The sequence below is a fragment of the Akebia trifoliata genome, chromosome 7, assembly GCF_017979445.1.
Source record: "Akebia trifoliata isolate Shusen 1 chromosome 7, ASM1797944v1, whole genome shotgun sequence".
In the NCBI taxonomy this organism is placed as follows: domain Eukaryota; kingdom Viridiplantae; phylum Streptophyta; class Magnoliopsida; order Ranunculales; family Lardizabalaceae; genus Akebia; species Akebia trifoliata.
The window spans coordinates 23,445,509-23,463,231 of NC_141381.1; positions in this window are offsets into that span (position 1 = coordinate 23,445,509).

Below are 17,723 nucleotides of genomic sequence, written 5' to 3' on the forward strand. Positions count from 1 at the left end.
GACGGTTTGATCCCAAAATGGATGAAATCGAGGTCAAAATTGCGAAATTCCCGTATATATATACGACCGATTTTTGATGATACAAGGTGAAAAGGTGAGAAAATGGAAGAAACTTGGGTGGGTTTTATAGAGAACGAGGCTGCAGACGTTTCTCCCTTCTGCGTCGGCAGTTGAAGACGAACCGTTCGCGACGAATCTGAGGTTGAAGTTAAAAAAAAATAAAATTTTCGTTGAATTTCGTTAGCTGGTTTTTTGACGACTTTGGAAGATAAATAGTGAACAAAATTAAAAAATTTATTTATATAAAATTTTGGGATAATTTTGGTATTTTGACTATTGTTTCGTTCGACAATAACTTGATCGTCTGGACTCCAAAAGTGACGAATGAATACTCTAGTTCGTCTAATTTTTTGTTTCGAATCTAATGGTGTGATTTTTATAAATTCTATCTCTAATAAAAATTTACGTTTTTGGCTCGATGTGACCTTAAAATTGACGTCGTTTTCATTTTTTACGATAATTCGACTTTTTGGACTCCAAAATTGACAAGTAAATAGTCCATGTTTAATAATTTTTCGTTACGAACCTAATGGTATGATCAAATCATAATAATTCTTGCTCTAACAAAAAGTCATTATTTTAGCCTAATCCGACTCGGTAATCGAGGATTTGTAACTTTTCTGTTCGAATTCGCATTTAAGCGTGCTTACATGTTAAAGTATGTTTTCCAATTATTTCGAATCCAATGGTGAGGTCAGATTTCATTAAAAATGACCAAAATAAAATCCTACAATTTTACCCTAAGTTTCACTTTCAGGATCTTTTTCAAAATTTCAAAGTTTATTTTTCTTCGAGATACGAATCGAAAACTCGGGGTTTTACAATATTGAATAGTAAGCCTCAACATTGGTGTAATATTTTGTTTAAAGGTGAGCGTTATAATCACTTGACTTCTAAAATAGTTGAAAGTTTTAATGCATGAATTTTTTTCCAAATAAGATATTTCAATTATTCAATTGGTAGATGGTATCTGAGTAAAATTAGTGGTTAAGATGCATTAACCGAGGGAAATGTCTGGCCTGTGGGAAACTGTCTTGGTTCTATCAGTTAATTTTATACTCAATAATACAATTCAAAACTCTCAAGAGCTTGAAGTTCTTTTTGTTACTGGAGATGAGGTAGAAGTAGGAGATCATACTGTTCGTTTTGTGAATGTTGACGAATAAATATGTACATGCAAAAAGTGGTAATTGACAGGCATCGCATGTGTACATGCTTGCACTATGATTAACACTCTTGGTTAATCTATATCAGGATATTGTAGAAATAATTAACATTTTATAATATATGCAGAAGCTATTCATCCGATTCTTGATCATGAAAATCATGTAAATCGTAAGTCCATGGAAAGTCAAAGTACTACCCCCTTTTGGTCAAAGACTAATCAGAATACCTAAGAAAAGAAGGATTAAATCTCAAGTTATCTCATTTTGTCCAATATAATGTAGTCGTTGTTCAATGTATAGTCATAATAAAACTATTTTTTAGGAACCATTTTGAGTATCTTATGTTTTGTAATTATTATTTGATGATGTATACTTATGATATATCTCTTGTATTTCAATAATATATAATTATAAATACAAATGTAAACATATTTCGTATAACACAAATATTTACATTACTTTAACAGAAAAAGTTAAATAAATCAATAAGTCATGAATTACATACACTATAAATGTTTCTAAAAAAATATTATTTCTCAAACTTCAACTTTTGGTATCTATCATATGATTATGAAAACCGCTATCTTGTAACACATTTCTCTTATCTAGTCATTTGTAAATGAAACATCAATCTTATCCCCCTCGCTTAAACATGCTACATATCTCAATAGAAAAATTCCACAAGCATCACCATTGTCTTGTTGGGATGTATTCGAATAAGCAATGATTTTTCAAAAAAATCATATCTTTAGATTGTCAACGGCATTGACGACATACAATACCTTTGACAATACATTCAATTACAAATTATAATTAAAATTAAAATTGATTAATTGGTATAAAAAAATAATTTAAATAATATTAACGGTATCTTCACAATTTAAATTGATCGTTACAATTGTTTTTAATTAATTCTTGTATGTATTGCTTGGCCTCCTTGACATACTGTCCACCATGACAAATTTCTCTTGTTGCAAATATAGGAAACTAGTATCCCGTGTTCTTTTATGAGCATATGGCTGATGATGGTCTATTATAAAAATAAAATATTAAAATATTAAATATGTTTGATGAAAATGTTGTAACTCGAAAACTTAAACTTAGATTTAAGTTTACCTTCAGACAAGTCATTATGTTGTAACCCAGAAATTGAGGGCATGTTTGTTTCACAAGAATACTGTCCCATTTAAACTGTTTTACTCTATTAGCTAAGGGCATTGATTGTGCGAAGTTGTTCTTATTTGACTGCATGATAATTTTACTTCATACAACCTTGCTTATATACAATAAAAAAAATAAGAATAACATAAGAAAGTTTGAAAAAACAAAATAAATTAGTGTTGAGTTCAATACTATATTATTGAAGTCGATACTAATTATTGTTGAATTTGATGGTATTAAAAAAAATTCGACACTAATTAAAACTAGTACTGAACTCAATATTAATTACTAAGCGCCTGTTTGATACCACTTCTAAACGCGGATTTTGATGCATTTGCATCAAAAAGCTGAGTTTTCTTTCGTATTGGCGTGTTTGATAACGCTTCAAAAAATCACGTTTCAAATTTTTAAACGCAAATTTGTCATTTTGACTACTGTTTTAAAAAGTGAATGACAACAACTTCGCCGAGACGCGTTAAAAAACGTCTTAGTGAAATGACGAAAATAACTTTCATCAAATAATCAATTTCCAACGAATGTTCGATTGTATAACAGAACCCTATCCATCGTTTTTCGTTTTCATTCAACCTAAACCCACGACGACAGCTCTAGATCTCTCGTTCACGGTGGCAAGCATCTCCAATTGGCGCTATCGACAAAATCCACACATGACGACAGACATCTCTCTCTCTCACGCCATTGATTCTTCGTTCAACCTAAACCCCACAGACACCACAAGATCGCCATTGATGACGATAGGCATCTCCGATTGACGCCATCAACAAAACCCACACATGAGAAAGCGAGAGAGAAAGATTTGGTTGATTAGAATCAGAGGGTAATAGGGCTTCAACTCTGCTATAGGTAGTAGTCTTCATCTTTGATTTCATCGCTTTCGTTCTTCTTGTTGTAGCAGAGCAGAGGATAAGTACAGTAATTCTTTCTCTCTAATTTGAAGTTGATTTTGTTCTATAGTGTTATGATTTGACACATTTTAATAGAATTTAAGAAAGAAATTTGCTAATTTTGATACCCAATTAGTTGAATTATCATCTACTTTTGTAATTAGTGGTTTAGCTTAGTATTTAGTGTGAAGAGGGTTCTCTCTATTTATCTATCTCTGCACAACAACTCTTATTTTTCTATCTCAACCATCAATAAATTTCTATGTAGAGTCTTGCATGAAGAATACCCAATTAGAAAGAAAAACAAAAAAATCTTTTTTTTGGGATGATGTAGTAAGAGAGCTCCAATTCCAACTCGTGCTGGTTAGCGCCATTATTAAAGCTCAAAGAGCTTTCTTAGAGAGCAGAAATTCAAATCAAAGAGTTTCTTGGAAGAAGATGAGAAATAAATAGGGGTTCAGACATTGAAAAAAAAATAAAAAAATAGAATACTATCTGCATAAATTTATATGTTCATATTTGGTATATTCATGTTTTGTCCCAACCATTTTAATCAACGTTCAAATATGAATAAGTGATATTTTATTTTTGGTATATTCATGTTTTGTCCCACATAAAACTTGCAACAAGTTCAAATCTATAATTTCTAAAAATGCACATAAGAATGAAAAATGTGACTTGACTCAACCAGTCTTGTATATATGGATGTGTTATGTATATATGATGTAATGTGGATGTGTTATGTATGTTATGAATTTTGGATTGCGTACTATGCAGGTATTTTGTTTATCAGGAAAATTTCATATGTCTATTTTTAAGAGGAGATACTGCTGAAATTTCTATAGAATTATAAATTTTTTTTATAATTATAAACATTTTAAAATTAAAATAATTATTTTTTTAATTTTTATATCATTTATATATATATATTTATAGGGGTATTTTGATAATTTTTTATGCATTCAGGGTACATTATGTTAGATTACGTATTATGCAGGTATTTTGTTTATTAGGAAAATTTCATATGTCTATTTTTAAGAGGAGATGCTGTCGAAATTTCTATAGAATTATAAATTTTTCTATATTTTTTTTTAAAATTATAAATATTTTAAAATTAATACAATTATTTTTTTAATTTTTTATATAATTTTATTATATTTATATATATTTAGTGTAATTATATATTTATAAGGGTATTCTGATAATTTTTAATGCATTCTGGGTGCACTATCAACTTTAAGGGTATTCTGGTCATTTTATCCTAATACAACAGATTCTAGAAGCTGTATCAAACAGTAATTATCAGATTCTGGTAAACAACATAGGACTTTTACAAAGCTCTATCAAATAGACTTTTCAGTATGACAGCAAATTCAGACAGCAGATTCAGGCAATTGAATCAATCGGGGCCTAATGAATTCGATGGTATTTTTGTTTTTGAACTCAACACTAATTAAAACTAATATTGAACTCGATACTAATTATTGGTAAACTAAATGACTTTTTATATAAATACTACTGACCTTGATAATATTTTGGAAAAAATTATTCATGGAAAAAAATATACTTACAAAAATAAATAGTCGAAGTAGTGGCACATCCGGGTGCTATTTGGATACATGTTCCCCCTCTTTTTCATCATAAACAAACATACACTTACAACCTACATCAAGTCGTATCACAACAAAATCATCATTCTGCTATAAATTTTGAGTAATTATATAGTTGAGTAATCAATACTTACTTAATCATAAACCCATCCTTCTAAAGGTTTGTTTGAATTTTTTTTGCATATCCTTTAAAACGTAGAGATTGAACCTTTTTAATAGTAATTGTATATTGACCAATATATCCCATGATATGCCTACATAAAATAATAAAATAGTTAGTTAATATTATAAAAATCACGATATGCCTACATAAAATAATAAAATAATTAGTTCATAATTACAAACTTATATTGATGAAGATGGATTGATGATATTTCATAAGTCGTGCACTTTTGCAATCAACTATTTGTCAAGTAGTTTATTTGCTTTAGGTGATTGTGTAGACACCCCATTTTTGCAGTCACCTGATTAATCAACTCGTCGACCCGATTGCAACGATTCCTAATGATGGATTGTTATTCCAATGCTCTGTTTGTTACCAGATATGTTTCAGAAATTCGGATGAGGTATATCAAACAAACAAAACTGTAGAAATCACACTACGCTATGAAAATATAACTCCAAAAACATAGAAATCATAATCTTGCAGACAAAAATAAGTTTTACGATAAAAATCACTAAAAAATAATCAAATTACCAAAATACCCCTAACCTCAAAACATCCTTAGAGCCTATATTACACTTAGAAAAATCATTTCAAACACATAAAACAACAAATCAAAATAAAATAAACCATTTCGTCAATTTTCACAAAATTCGATAAAATTATGAAAATGCCTCTCATAAAGTTCATGACCATTTCACACAAAAAATTTCATAAATGACATAAACCAATATTCCCATTGAATTCCTTACGAAAATTCGATTCCAAAACATCCTGGAACATTGAAAAACGACTTAAAACGCAAAAAGTCCTCTCCGAGGGCAAAACGGTAATTTTATAATTTAATAATTAAAAATTCTAAAATTAATAATTAAAACATTAATTAATGTAAAGTAAAATTCTAATTAAAATTAAAGTCAATCAAATAAGACTTAAGTCAAAATCCTAAATTCTAGTCAATCAAGTGAGACTTAAGTCAAAGCCCTAATCAATCTAATAAGACAAAACTCAAACTCTAAAACCCTAAAAGAATTCTAATTAAACTATAAAATTATCTAATAGAATTCTAATTAAACTCTAAAACTATCTAAAATAATTCTAATCAAATACTAATTCTATCTAAAATAATTATAATTAAACACTAACTCTCTCTAAAATAATTATGATTAAACACTAACTCTATCTAAAAAGTACCTAAAAAAATCTATAAATAAGGTCTCCACAATCTATTTTCGGATCAAAAAAGAAAATCCTAGAAAAAGTAGGTGAAAAAACCTCTCTAACCTTCCTAAAATCCTAATTTTGAAGTCCTAACTCCTTATCTAACATCTATACCCCAAATTTTGTTTAAAAAAACACCCAAAACCCTTTCAAAATACTTAGATATCCATAAAAAATCAGAAAACTCACAGATCTAAGAAGAAGATACATCAACTTGAAAATCAGAATCAGATCTGGTGATAAGAGAATGGTAAGGAAATACATACAAGAATACTCTCCGCTGGTGCTAAGGGAATCGTTGTAATCGGCAAGATAACTTTCTTTTATTTATTATTATTATTATTATTTGTTGTTTTTGGTCTTTTAGCAATGTAATTTTATTTGGGAAAAGTAGAGATTGGCGTTTGCCGGACGGGGTTGGTGCCTAACACCTTCCAACCCCGTAACGTGATCCCGGACTCGTATTTTCTTTCGTAAATTAGTATTATTTACCTTTTAGAGTTAATGTTCGGTTCCTAGACTGTAATAACTAGGTGGCGACTCCCAAACCTCAAAGGTCAAAAGCGGATCTGTCCACCCCGCGGATTGAGGGCGCTTTCAGTGGCAACTTCACTGGGATTATTGAGGATCAAACTTGAAAAGTCCCAAGTATGGGAGCATTGCCAAATCGACCAAGTTTTTATTTTATTTTATTTTGGTATTTGTTTAGTTAGTTTGGTTTGATTGTAGATCTTTTGTTTGATTTTTGAGTATTTTAGTTTGTTTGTTTGCTTTATGATTCAATCAAGGGTCACTTGTGATAATCCTAAATAATTCAAGATTTCAAAGATTAATAAGAAAATGATGAAATGATGGTGGTTGGGATGAGAAGAATGTTTTTCTTTAAAAAAAAAAAAAAAGCACTTAAGCATGGTGCTCCGATAATGAAAACATTTTTTTTTCTTTCTATCTTCTTATTCATATGTGTGTCGAAAGGGACAGCAAAAAGAGACGCTTCTCTCTCTCTCTCTCTCTCTCTCTCTCTCTCTCTCTTCGACTCTCGTTAATGGCAATTTCGAGAATTCTGATTTGGATTTTAATAATCTCAACAATGGCGTCGAAGCATCTCATAAGGTTTACCTAGAGTACCAATCTGTAAATTTAGAATTGTTGCTGAATAAAGGTTGGGATAGCAATGTTAAAACGATTTTACAAAATATTCTAGTGAGAATTAAGTCTGGGCACCTATAAATAAAATGTAGATCTCATCAAGTAGATTAATTTAGAACCTTAATTCACTCAATTTCATTATCGGGAGCCTTGGATATCATCGATGCAAGTTCGGATTAATTTGTAAATCTGGAATTGTTGCTGAATGAAGGTTGGGACAACAATGTTAAAATGTTTTTACAGAACATTCTAGTGAGAATTAAGTCTGGGCACCTATTAATAAAATGTAGATCTCATCGAGTAGATTAATTTAAAATATGAATTCACTCAATTTCGTTATCGGGAGCCTTAGAAATCATCGATGCAAGTTCGGATTAATCTGTAAATTTGGAATTGTTGCTGAATGAAGGTTAGGACAACAATGTTAAAACGTTTTTACAGAACATTCTAATGAGAATTAAGTCTGGGCACCTATTAATAAAACGTAGATCTCATTTAGTAGATTAATTAGGAACCTGAATGCACTCAATTTCGTTATCGGGAGCCTTGGATATCATCGATGCAAGTTCGAATTAATCTATGAATCTGGAATTGTTACGGAATGAATGTTGGGACAACAATGTTAAAACGTTTTTACAGAACATTCTATTCAGAATTAGGTCTAGGCACCTATTAATAAAACGCAGATCCCATCGAGTAGATTAATTTAGAACCTGAATTCACTCGATTTCGTTATCGGAAGCCTTAGATATCATCGATGCAAGTTCAGATTGTATTTTCCTAATTCACAGAAAATTCGAATTTATCTAGTGTTAGCACAGTTAATGTTCCTAATTTATTTTGTGAGAGCGAGCTCATTTGGCACTAGGATCTTTCTCTTTGATTTTCTTTTGGGATGTGTTTCTAGTTTTTTTTTTATAATTTAAAAAAAAAGGGTTCATCGCTCCTTATCCCTACAACCATCATTCTATCATCAATTCAATATTTGTTAGAATCTTGATTTATGTTGGATCACCTAAAGTGATCCTTGATGAACCATAGATAAAAAAAAAAATAAAACAAAACAAAACAAAACAAATAAATAAATAAAAAAGTAAACAAAAAAATAAAATTTTTTGTGCCTATTTCAATATTGGATCTGATTGATTATTCGTTGTGCTATATTGATTAATCGCTTATCTGACATGCCATGATCATGATTGATATATATTTTTTATGTGCATACCTTGGTCTTAATTTTGTATGCTATGGGATATCCATATTTTGTGGTTTGATATGGCCCATGGACCCATTTATTTGAAAAAATGTCCCGGGCATACCCCACCCTGTATTGCACACACCACAAACACGTTTACTGTTTTGCATACTTGCATGTCCCAATATATCCAATGTGGCACTAGTGCGTGGCCCCGTCTTTTCGGAGATGCGACGTCATTCATGAAAACCACAACTCCAGTCACGTACCTTAGGGTATATCAAACTGAGGCATCAGTACCATCTGATTAGGTAACTCTGAAAAGGTATATCGATGCACCCGGACTAGAGCGACCTGAGCCTTTGACCTATTGTAAATCGCACAGTCACATGTCCCGATTGCTAACGTAGTACTAGTACGTGGTCGGTCCCCTCGTGGGATGCTAAACCATTGATGAACGCTACAACCCTAGACTCGTACCTATACAGTATATATCGAAGATAATCCAAGTTCACCAATTGCACTTCTTGGTCAAAATCAGTGCCTAAGCAAGATCTTACCCCGTTGTACCCTACTGTACGAGGGAGATAGATTACGTCTATTCTAGACGAGAGGTATTTAAGAGGGCCCTTGCTCAGCATTGTGCGCCACCTCTCAACTGGGGATTAAACTGACTACTTTTGACTTCAGAGAAGTGGGTTGGAGCTTTAGATTATCACCTATACGGTATATCAAACCAAGTCACCACGTATCGAGAGGTATATAGGTGCACTTGGGCAAGGGTGGTCAGATAAATTGCATTGCACGTAGTAAACCTAGAGTCTAGAAGCCTTCCTATAGGTCACGACCTGAACTCATTATGGGTGTTTCCGGGTTGCTCTTTTTAATCCAACCAACAGGTAAGTGGGTGGACTGATCCAGGTCCTTCAAACTAAACCCATTATATCGGCCCAACCCAGTCGGTGAAATGTACCGATCAATTTGAACCAATTAAACTAGTTGGCCCAATTGACAAATGGATCAAACTAATCAACACCAAATCAGTTGGACTAATTGGTTTCACTTTTAAAGATCCAGACCACTTTATATAAGAAAGATTCGATCTTAGGATCAAATTAATTTGTCTGATCAAAAGTTCAATTCCAATCAAGGGTAGACCCGTGACTATTCTTTTTCACTTTCTTGGTTATTATAGATTTATAGTGCATTTGGATTCGATATTTCCCACCGAACTTAGGCTAAGTTATATCAAATTTTTAATCATATGGTTAAGAGTCAAACCTTCATAATTGATGGTTAATCTTAGGTGCCCCTAAACGTTTTAAATCGTCATCTGTGCTACTTCGGGACCGTCAAAAGAATTGTCTAGCCAAAGTACCAATGTCAAGTCCATGTAGTCTACTTTGCACTATAGTACTATGTCCATTCACCTAGAAGGACCTCCTCGTCTTGTAGATAAGCGTCCTTGAGTTTTCTTTTAGTTTCAATTTAGTTTTCGTCAGTCTTTAACTTGTGTTAGTTGTTTCAATTACGAGTTTTAGTTGAGTTTGTCAGTCTTAACTTGTGTTAGTTGTTTCAATAAAATACGAGTTTTAGTTGAGTTTGTCAGTCTATGTCTTCTAATTCCAATAAAATAAAGAAGCTTCTGATTATCATGCGTTTAATAACGATTTGAGTATAATATCAAACATGAGGAATGACTCAAGGCTCATAAATCGAACTTGATAAATATTAAAATTAAAAAGTACACTAAAAAAAGTGCAAATGGGTATTACATTATCCTCACGGGAATATGAGAGAATAATAAACATATTTGGGAAATTTAACAACGTTCTTGCATGTTCTCATGTGGATATATCGATAGATTGCGTCAAGATAGATCAAGATATAAAGTCAAGGGTGAACTTCAAGATCAAAGATTATCGATCAAGAATGATGTAGTTGAAACCATCACAAATGTGCCAAGACCCACAAGAAGGGATCCATCAATGTTTTTCACTTAGAGAAAATAGTTATCATTCACAAAAGAACATGAGATTTTCTTTGAAGTTTGGAAATGGTTGAACGAGTCAATGTCAAATACAAAGAACTCAATCACACTCAATTTCATAGAAGAAGATTGAAGATTACTTTTTCTCAAAAGAAGACCTTACTCGACAGAGCAATCCAGTTACCGAGTTCCTGAAACTTGGACCAAGTCAAGTAGCAGTACACCAAAGGATGCCTCCTTTGGTTGAACCATTTCTCTGTTTTACAAAAAAAAGTTAATTATTTTTAGCCCCTCGCAGCCTCTAAAAAAATCAAATAGCCTGTTTCTTTCTAAACCACACCGACCAACCTTGGGAGGAAATCTTAGTATGAACTATGTTTTGACCTGATCCATAAAGAAAAAAAGAAATATTTGGGGTACGTAGGCAACCTGAGAAGTTACTTCAGGCCCGGTCACGTAAAAAATATGTGTATTCTCCTAAGAAAAGTGTCATCTAAAAGGAAAATCCCCTATTGAAAGGTTTAAAAGAAGAGAATGCCAAATTATGGGCATTAGAGAAAAATGACAAAAAAGAAAAGAATGCCAAACTAGGAGCATTAGAAAAAAAATCAAAAGAATTGATAAAAAAGAAAAGAATGCCAAACTAGGGGCATTTAGAAAAAAATCAAAAGAATGACAAAAAAAAGAGAATATTAGACTAGGGACATTTTGGGAAGTCGAGCCTTTTACCATTTCTTTCTAAATCATGTCATAAGCCCACCTATTAAGTCCTCCTGAATGCTAATTGACTCGGTTAAGGTGTAAGGAACCAAGAAGCTGTCGATTTGAATATTCAAGATCATTGAAAAAAAAAGAGAAGCCTACTAAGTCGAAAACTCGAAAAAGGTGACTTAGGCAAAAGTTAGGGTATAACCATAAAAAAGAAAGCCTACTAGGTTGAAAACCTGAAAAGATGACCTAGGCAAAAATCAAGGCATCTTTAGAAAAAAAAAAAAAAAACCCGCTAAATTGAAAACCTAAAGAGGCGATCTAGGCAAAAATTAGGGCATCATCAAATTAGGAGAAATGTCTCATCAAAAAGAAAATTTTAGAAGGAAGCTTGTACATAAACTAGAAAATGTAGAACCATTCAAGCCACAACATTCGTTTTTCAGCGAAGAGCTCACATCCGACGAAGACAGTGTTGAAGTCGAAAAAATCAAAAATCATCTTGAACATTGTAAGATCGTCAAGAGTATGTTTACTTGTTCAAGTGTTCGCTAATGGAAGATTTAGAATCATCAACCACTTTGAAGAAAAAGATTTTCTATTTTAATATTTATCAAGATTTTTAAGTCCAGCTCAAGCATTTTTCAAAAGAAATTCGAAGGAAAATGATCAATCTCTTATTGTACATATGATAATCTTAAGAGTCTTAAATTTAAGGGAATATCAGTTCTTCTATCTGTCATACATCAAAGTCCATATTTTTCAAGCGTAATCTATTCCATCAGTCTCGTAGTCAAGTTCTAGTTAAAGTCAACCTTGAAACTATGGGTATTTTTGAAAGTCATTTAATTCCAAAGTTTTGTTCTTAATCACATGATAAAGTCCAATGATAATTATGAATCCAGATGCATGATAAGTCAATAAAGGCCTGATCTTTCAAATTTTAAGCTCGATTTTGAATCATAGAATGAATTAATAGGATTGTTTAAGTTTCTATAAATCTGAGCTCGAGAAATGTGACTTAGTGAGTTCGAGTCCGAGAAACGAGACTCAAACTTTTTTTTGAATCATAGAATGAATTAATAGGATTATTTAAATTCCTATAAATCTAAGCCCGAGAAACGTGGCTAAGTAAGTTCGAGTCCGAAAAACGAGACTCCAAATTTTTTTGAACCATAGAATGAATTAATAGGATTGTGTAAGTTCTTGTAAATCTAAGCTCGAGAAACGTGACTTAGTGAGTTCAAGTCTGAGAAACGAGACTCCAATTTTTTTTTTGAATCATAGAATGAATTAATAAAATTATTTAAGTTCCTATAAATCTAAGCCCGAGAAACGTGACTTAGTAAGTTTGAGTCCGAGAAACGAGACTCAAACTTTTTTTGAATCATAGAATGAATTAACAGGATTGTTTAAGTTCTTGTAAACCTTAGCCCAAGAAGCGTGACTCTAATAAATTCGAGTCCAAGAAACGAGACTCAAACTTTTTTGAATCATAGAATGAATTAATAGGATTGTTTAAGTTCCTTAGCCCGAGAAACGTGGCTACAATAGGCTCAAGTCTGATAAACGAGACTCAAACTTTTTCGAACTCTAAAAAAAAATTTTAAATAGGATTTAACGAAGTTCCTACAATGTTATGACTCCAATTACCTCATTGTTCAACATTGCTATGATTGTTTTTGTTGCATAAGCACATTTCAATTTTGAATCATTATTGTCAGTGAGAGAAGATATCTAGGACCTCATACATTTTTACTCATTAAGCATCACACCATTGCACACACGAGCACTTTTGCATTAGTCAGGGAGAATTTTTTAAAATTCAAGGATCTGACACCGTCAGTGAGAGTTCGCGCTTAAGGACTTAGCAATCTTTTAGTTTGGGAAGAGTTTTACCCTCAAGGATCCGAACGCCCCAACGAATTGTTAAATCAAGCTGCAAAATGAACTGTTACTAGCTTTGGCATTCGGATATCGCACTATCTACCAAATAGATTTGCTATCTAGTTTGCTTCAACCCTCTGCCAAAGAGGGGCATTTGTAGACACCCCCATTTTTGTAGTTACCTGATTAATCAACTCGTCGACCCAATCGCAACGATTCCCAATGATGGATGGTTATTCCAATGCTCTGTTTGTTACCATATATGTTTCAGAAATTCAGATAAGGTATCTCAAGCAAACAAAACTGTAGAAATCACACTACGCTAGGAAAATATAATTAAAAAACATAGAAATCATCATCTTGCAGATAAAAATAAACTTTACGATAAAAATCACTAAAATATGACCAAATTATCAAAATACCCCTAACCTCAAAACATCCCTACAACCTACATTACGTTTAGGAAAATCCTTTCAAACACATAAATCAACAAATCGAAATCAAATAAACCATTTCGCCAATTTTCACAAAATTCGACAAAATTATGAAAATGCGTCTCATAAAGTTCATGATCATTTCGCACAAATTTTTTTTATAAATGACACAAACCAATATTCCTATTGAATTCCTTACGAAAAATCGATTCCAAAACATCTTGGATCATTGAAAAAAGACTTAAAACGCAAAAAGTCCTCTCTGAAGGCAAAAAGGTAATTTTATAATTTTAATAATTAAAAATTCTGAAGTTAATAATTGAAACATTAACTAATTAAAATTAAAGTCAATCAAGTAAGACTTAAGTCAAAATTCCAAAATCTAGTCAATCAACTAAAACTTAAGTCAAAATCCTAAATTCTAGTCAATCAAGTGAGACTTAATTCAAAACACTAATCAATCTAATAAGACCAAAGTCAAACTCTAAAATCCTAAAAGAATTCTAATTAAACTCTAAAACTATCTAAAATAATTCTAATCAAATACTAATTCTATCTAAAATAATTATAATTAAATACTAACTCTCTCTAAAAGAATTATAAGTAAACACTAAATCTATCTAAAAAGCACCTAAAAAAATCTATAAATAAGGGTCTACACAACCTATTTTAGAATCAAAAAAGAAAATCCTAGAAAAAGTAGGTGAAAAAGCCTCCATAACCTTCCCAAAACCCTAATTTTGAAGTCCTAACTCCTTACCCAACATCCATACCCCAAATTTTATTTAAAAAACACCCAAAAACCCTTCCAAAACACATAGAAATTCATAAAAAATAAAAAAACTTACAGATCTAATAAGAAGATACATCAACTTGAAAATTAGAATCAGATTTGGTGACAAGAGAATAACAATGAAATACATACGATGATACTCTCCGCTGGTGTTGAGGTAATCGTTGTAATCGACAAGGTAGCTTTCTTTTATTTTTTATTTTTATTATTATTATTTGTTGTTTTTGATTTTTTAGTAATGTAGTTTTATTTGGGAAAAGTAGAGACCGGCGTTTGCCGGACGGGATTGATGCCTAACACCTTCTAACCCCGTAACGTGATCCCTAGACCCGTATTTTATTTCATAGATTAGTGTTATTTACCTTTTATAGTCAATGTTTGGTTCCTAGACCGTAATAACTAGGTGGCGACTCCCAAACCTCAAAGGTCAAAAGCGGATCTGCCCACCCGCGGATCGAGGGCGCTTTCAGATTGCCACCAAGGAAAATCAATGTAAGCTTTGTTGGGTGTGAGAACTTTCTTACCCCATTGAACATGAGCTACATAATTTCCTCCAACTCTTTATTCACCCCACTACCATCCCCATTCCTTGTACCTTGATCACCTTTATCACCACCATCCACCCCATCCCTCCCAACACCACCATCTACTCCATCCCTTCCAATACTATCCTCATCACCTTCACTACCACCATCCCTCCCATCACCACCTTCACTACTACCATCCCCATAGAACCACTATCCACCCATCCCTCCTAGAACCACCATCCTTAACATCATTCCCTTCCCCTTAGTCATTCCCTCTTCCATTCTCCTCTTACTCATCTTTTTTATTCTCTTCTTCCAATTTCTCATCATCACTACGCTTTTTCATTTCTTTATTTTTTTCCCATTACCTTTTTGATAATTTTTAATTTCTTCAAGTACAAATATCATTTCCTTAAAGAAGTCACCATGTTTTGTAAATCACAAATCTTTATTTGAAGACTTATTACAAGTTTTATTAGTTCTCTCTTTGAATAAATTTTGAGTATGTTTACCTCCTCATTATCCACGTCTTCATTCCTTCTCATCTATTCGTCATTCCTCAACTACACTTTCCTGCATACTACCTACCTCCATCTTTTCATCATCCATCTTCTCCCCAACTACATCCTCCTAAACAACCTTCATTTCCTCACCAATAATATCCAAATTCTTCCTTTTTCATTTCCTCTCCCTCTCCTTCTCCATCTGACTCTCCCACTCCCCACTCTTCACAAGAAAATTTAATTTCTTCACCAATTTTGATTCAACCTCCTTCCTTTGTGCTTCCTACAAATACAAAATATAATAAATTGTCAAAAATGATGAACAACTTATTTAAATAATTTGAACTAATCATTTATACTACTACTTACCCATTAGGTCTTTACATGTTTTGGAGGGCCAAAGGTTTTATTAATTTTCATCAATTTGAGCTGCATCCAAATCTATAGCATCTTTAACAAATTTTCTTTTTTCTCATTGTTTGTCAACTCCAAAGGTTTAATAATCTTTGTGCAAAAATTTTCATTCCATTAAACATTTATATAATAAAATAATATCATTAAAGTTTAAATTTTTTTTTTTACCTTTCATTCTTTTAAAATAATCTTTGTAGTCAAATTTCATAAATAAGTTTTGGATTCCCATTTCAAATATTTGAGACACGATTAACCACCTTGGCTATCTTTGGGGTTATAATGTGTTCATATGCCCACACTTATCATATTACAAAATAAATTTAAGAGTTTGACTTAATGAATAAAACAATTTTTTTTTATAAAAACAATGGTTAAATTCATTACCTATAGGACATAAGTGCATGCATATATATTAAACGTAACAGTCTCTAACACTTCTCCAACTATCATTATGTCTTGTGCTAGATCTTTATATACTAGCAGTCCCCATGGACAATCATTGAAGGTGGTCAAATCGTTGACAAGCTCAACATATTTTGGTAAAACGATGTCATTGTTAGTTGGAAGTAAAAAAAATAACAATAACACAAAGCAGACCAAGCTTCAAAAAATCATCACCATCTATTCTCAAAGACTATAATGCAACAAAAATATCTTTGGTAAGGATCTTTTGAAAAGTAGGAAACTATTTCTCCCTTATACTTTTTTTATCTTCTCCAATAGTTGGACTACAACCTCATTTTCTACCACACATTTCAATCGCAATATAAGACTAATATCTAATAAGGTCGCCTTTAAATCTTTGTCTCCTAACAAAAATTTTAAACTTGATTTATGTTTTTCCATCAATTCTGTAATAATGATTTGTAGTTGGGTGATCTTAATAGCCTTCAAGTCATATAGTTTACCAAAGAACGTACATTTAAATGCACCGGCTTGTGCTTTTGTTAAACCCTCAAAAAAATTATAAGGTTCCCAGTACTTGATAAGAGTGTTCTTTTCCCTTACAATATTGATAAAAAAATAAATAAACAATAAGAAAATAAAATAAAATATTTGAATTGGCAAACAAAATAAGCAACACAATACATATTATATTTTGAAACTTGTACACGGTATTCCACACGATAACTATACCATTATAGATAAGAATCAAGTATTTTTAAAATAAAAAACTATTGAGTTCAATAAATTATTGTTGAATTTGAAAGAAATTATCGTTGAGTTCAATAAATTACCATCGAGTTCAATAATATTAGTATCTAGTTCAATAATAGTAGTATCATACTCAACGATATTGCAAATGGTACCTTCTATGAAGGTTGTTCACAGTATCATTACCATCGATATCATAATATTAATTAGTATCAAGTTTGATGATAATTAAATTACAGTCGAGTTCATAATATTAATTAGTATGGTAATTTAGTTACCATCGAGTTCATGACATTAATTACTACCTAATTTGACTATAATTAAAATTGAACTTAACACTATAAAAATCAAATTGCATAGTATTCTTCAATTAAAAAATGATGAAAAAAATAAAAAAGATTCTAAAAAATACTAAAAGGAACATCTACTTTAATTTTCAAACCAAATAAACCATAAAGGTTGGATTTTTATGGAAAAAAGATTCACAAACTCAAAAAATCTTAAATCTAACATACCTCTTCAAATTGAATGAAATTTCCCTCAATTTTTTTTTATTATCACGCTTTGTCATACTTCTCCAAACAAAATGGAAGTTCTTTAACATGATTTGATGTCGAAAATGGGATAATTTCTCTTTGAAATAGCAATGAATTCGTGATGGGTAGTTTCGGAAGTTCAATTG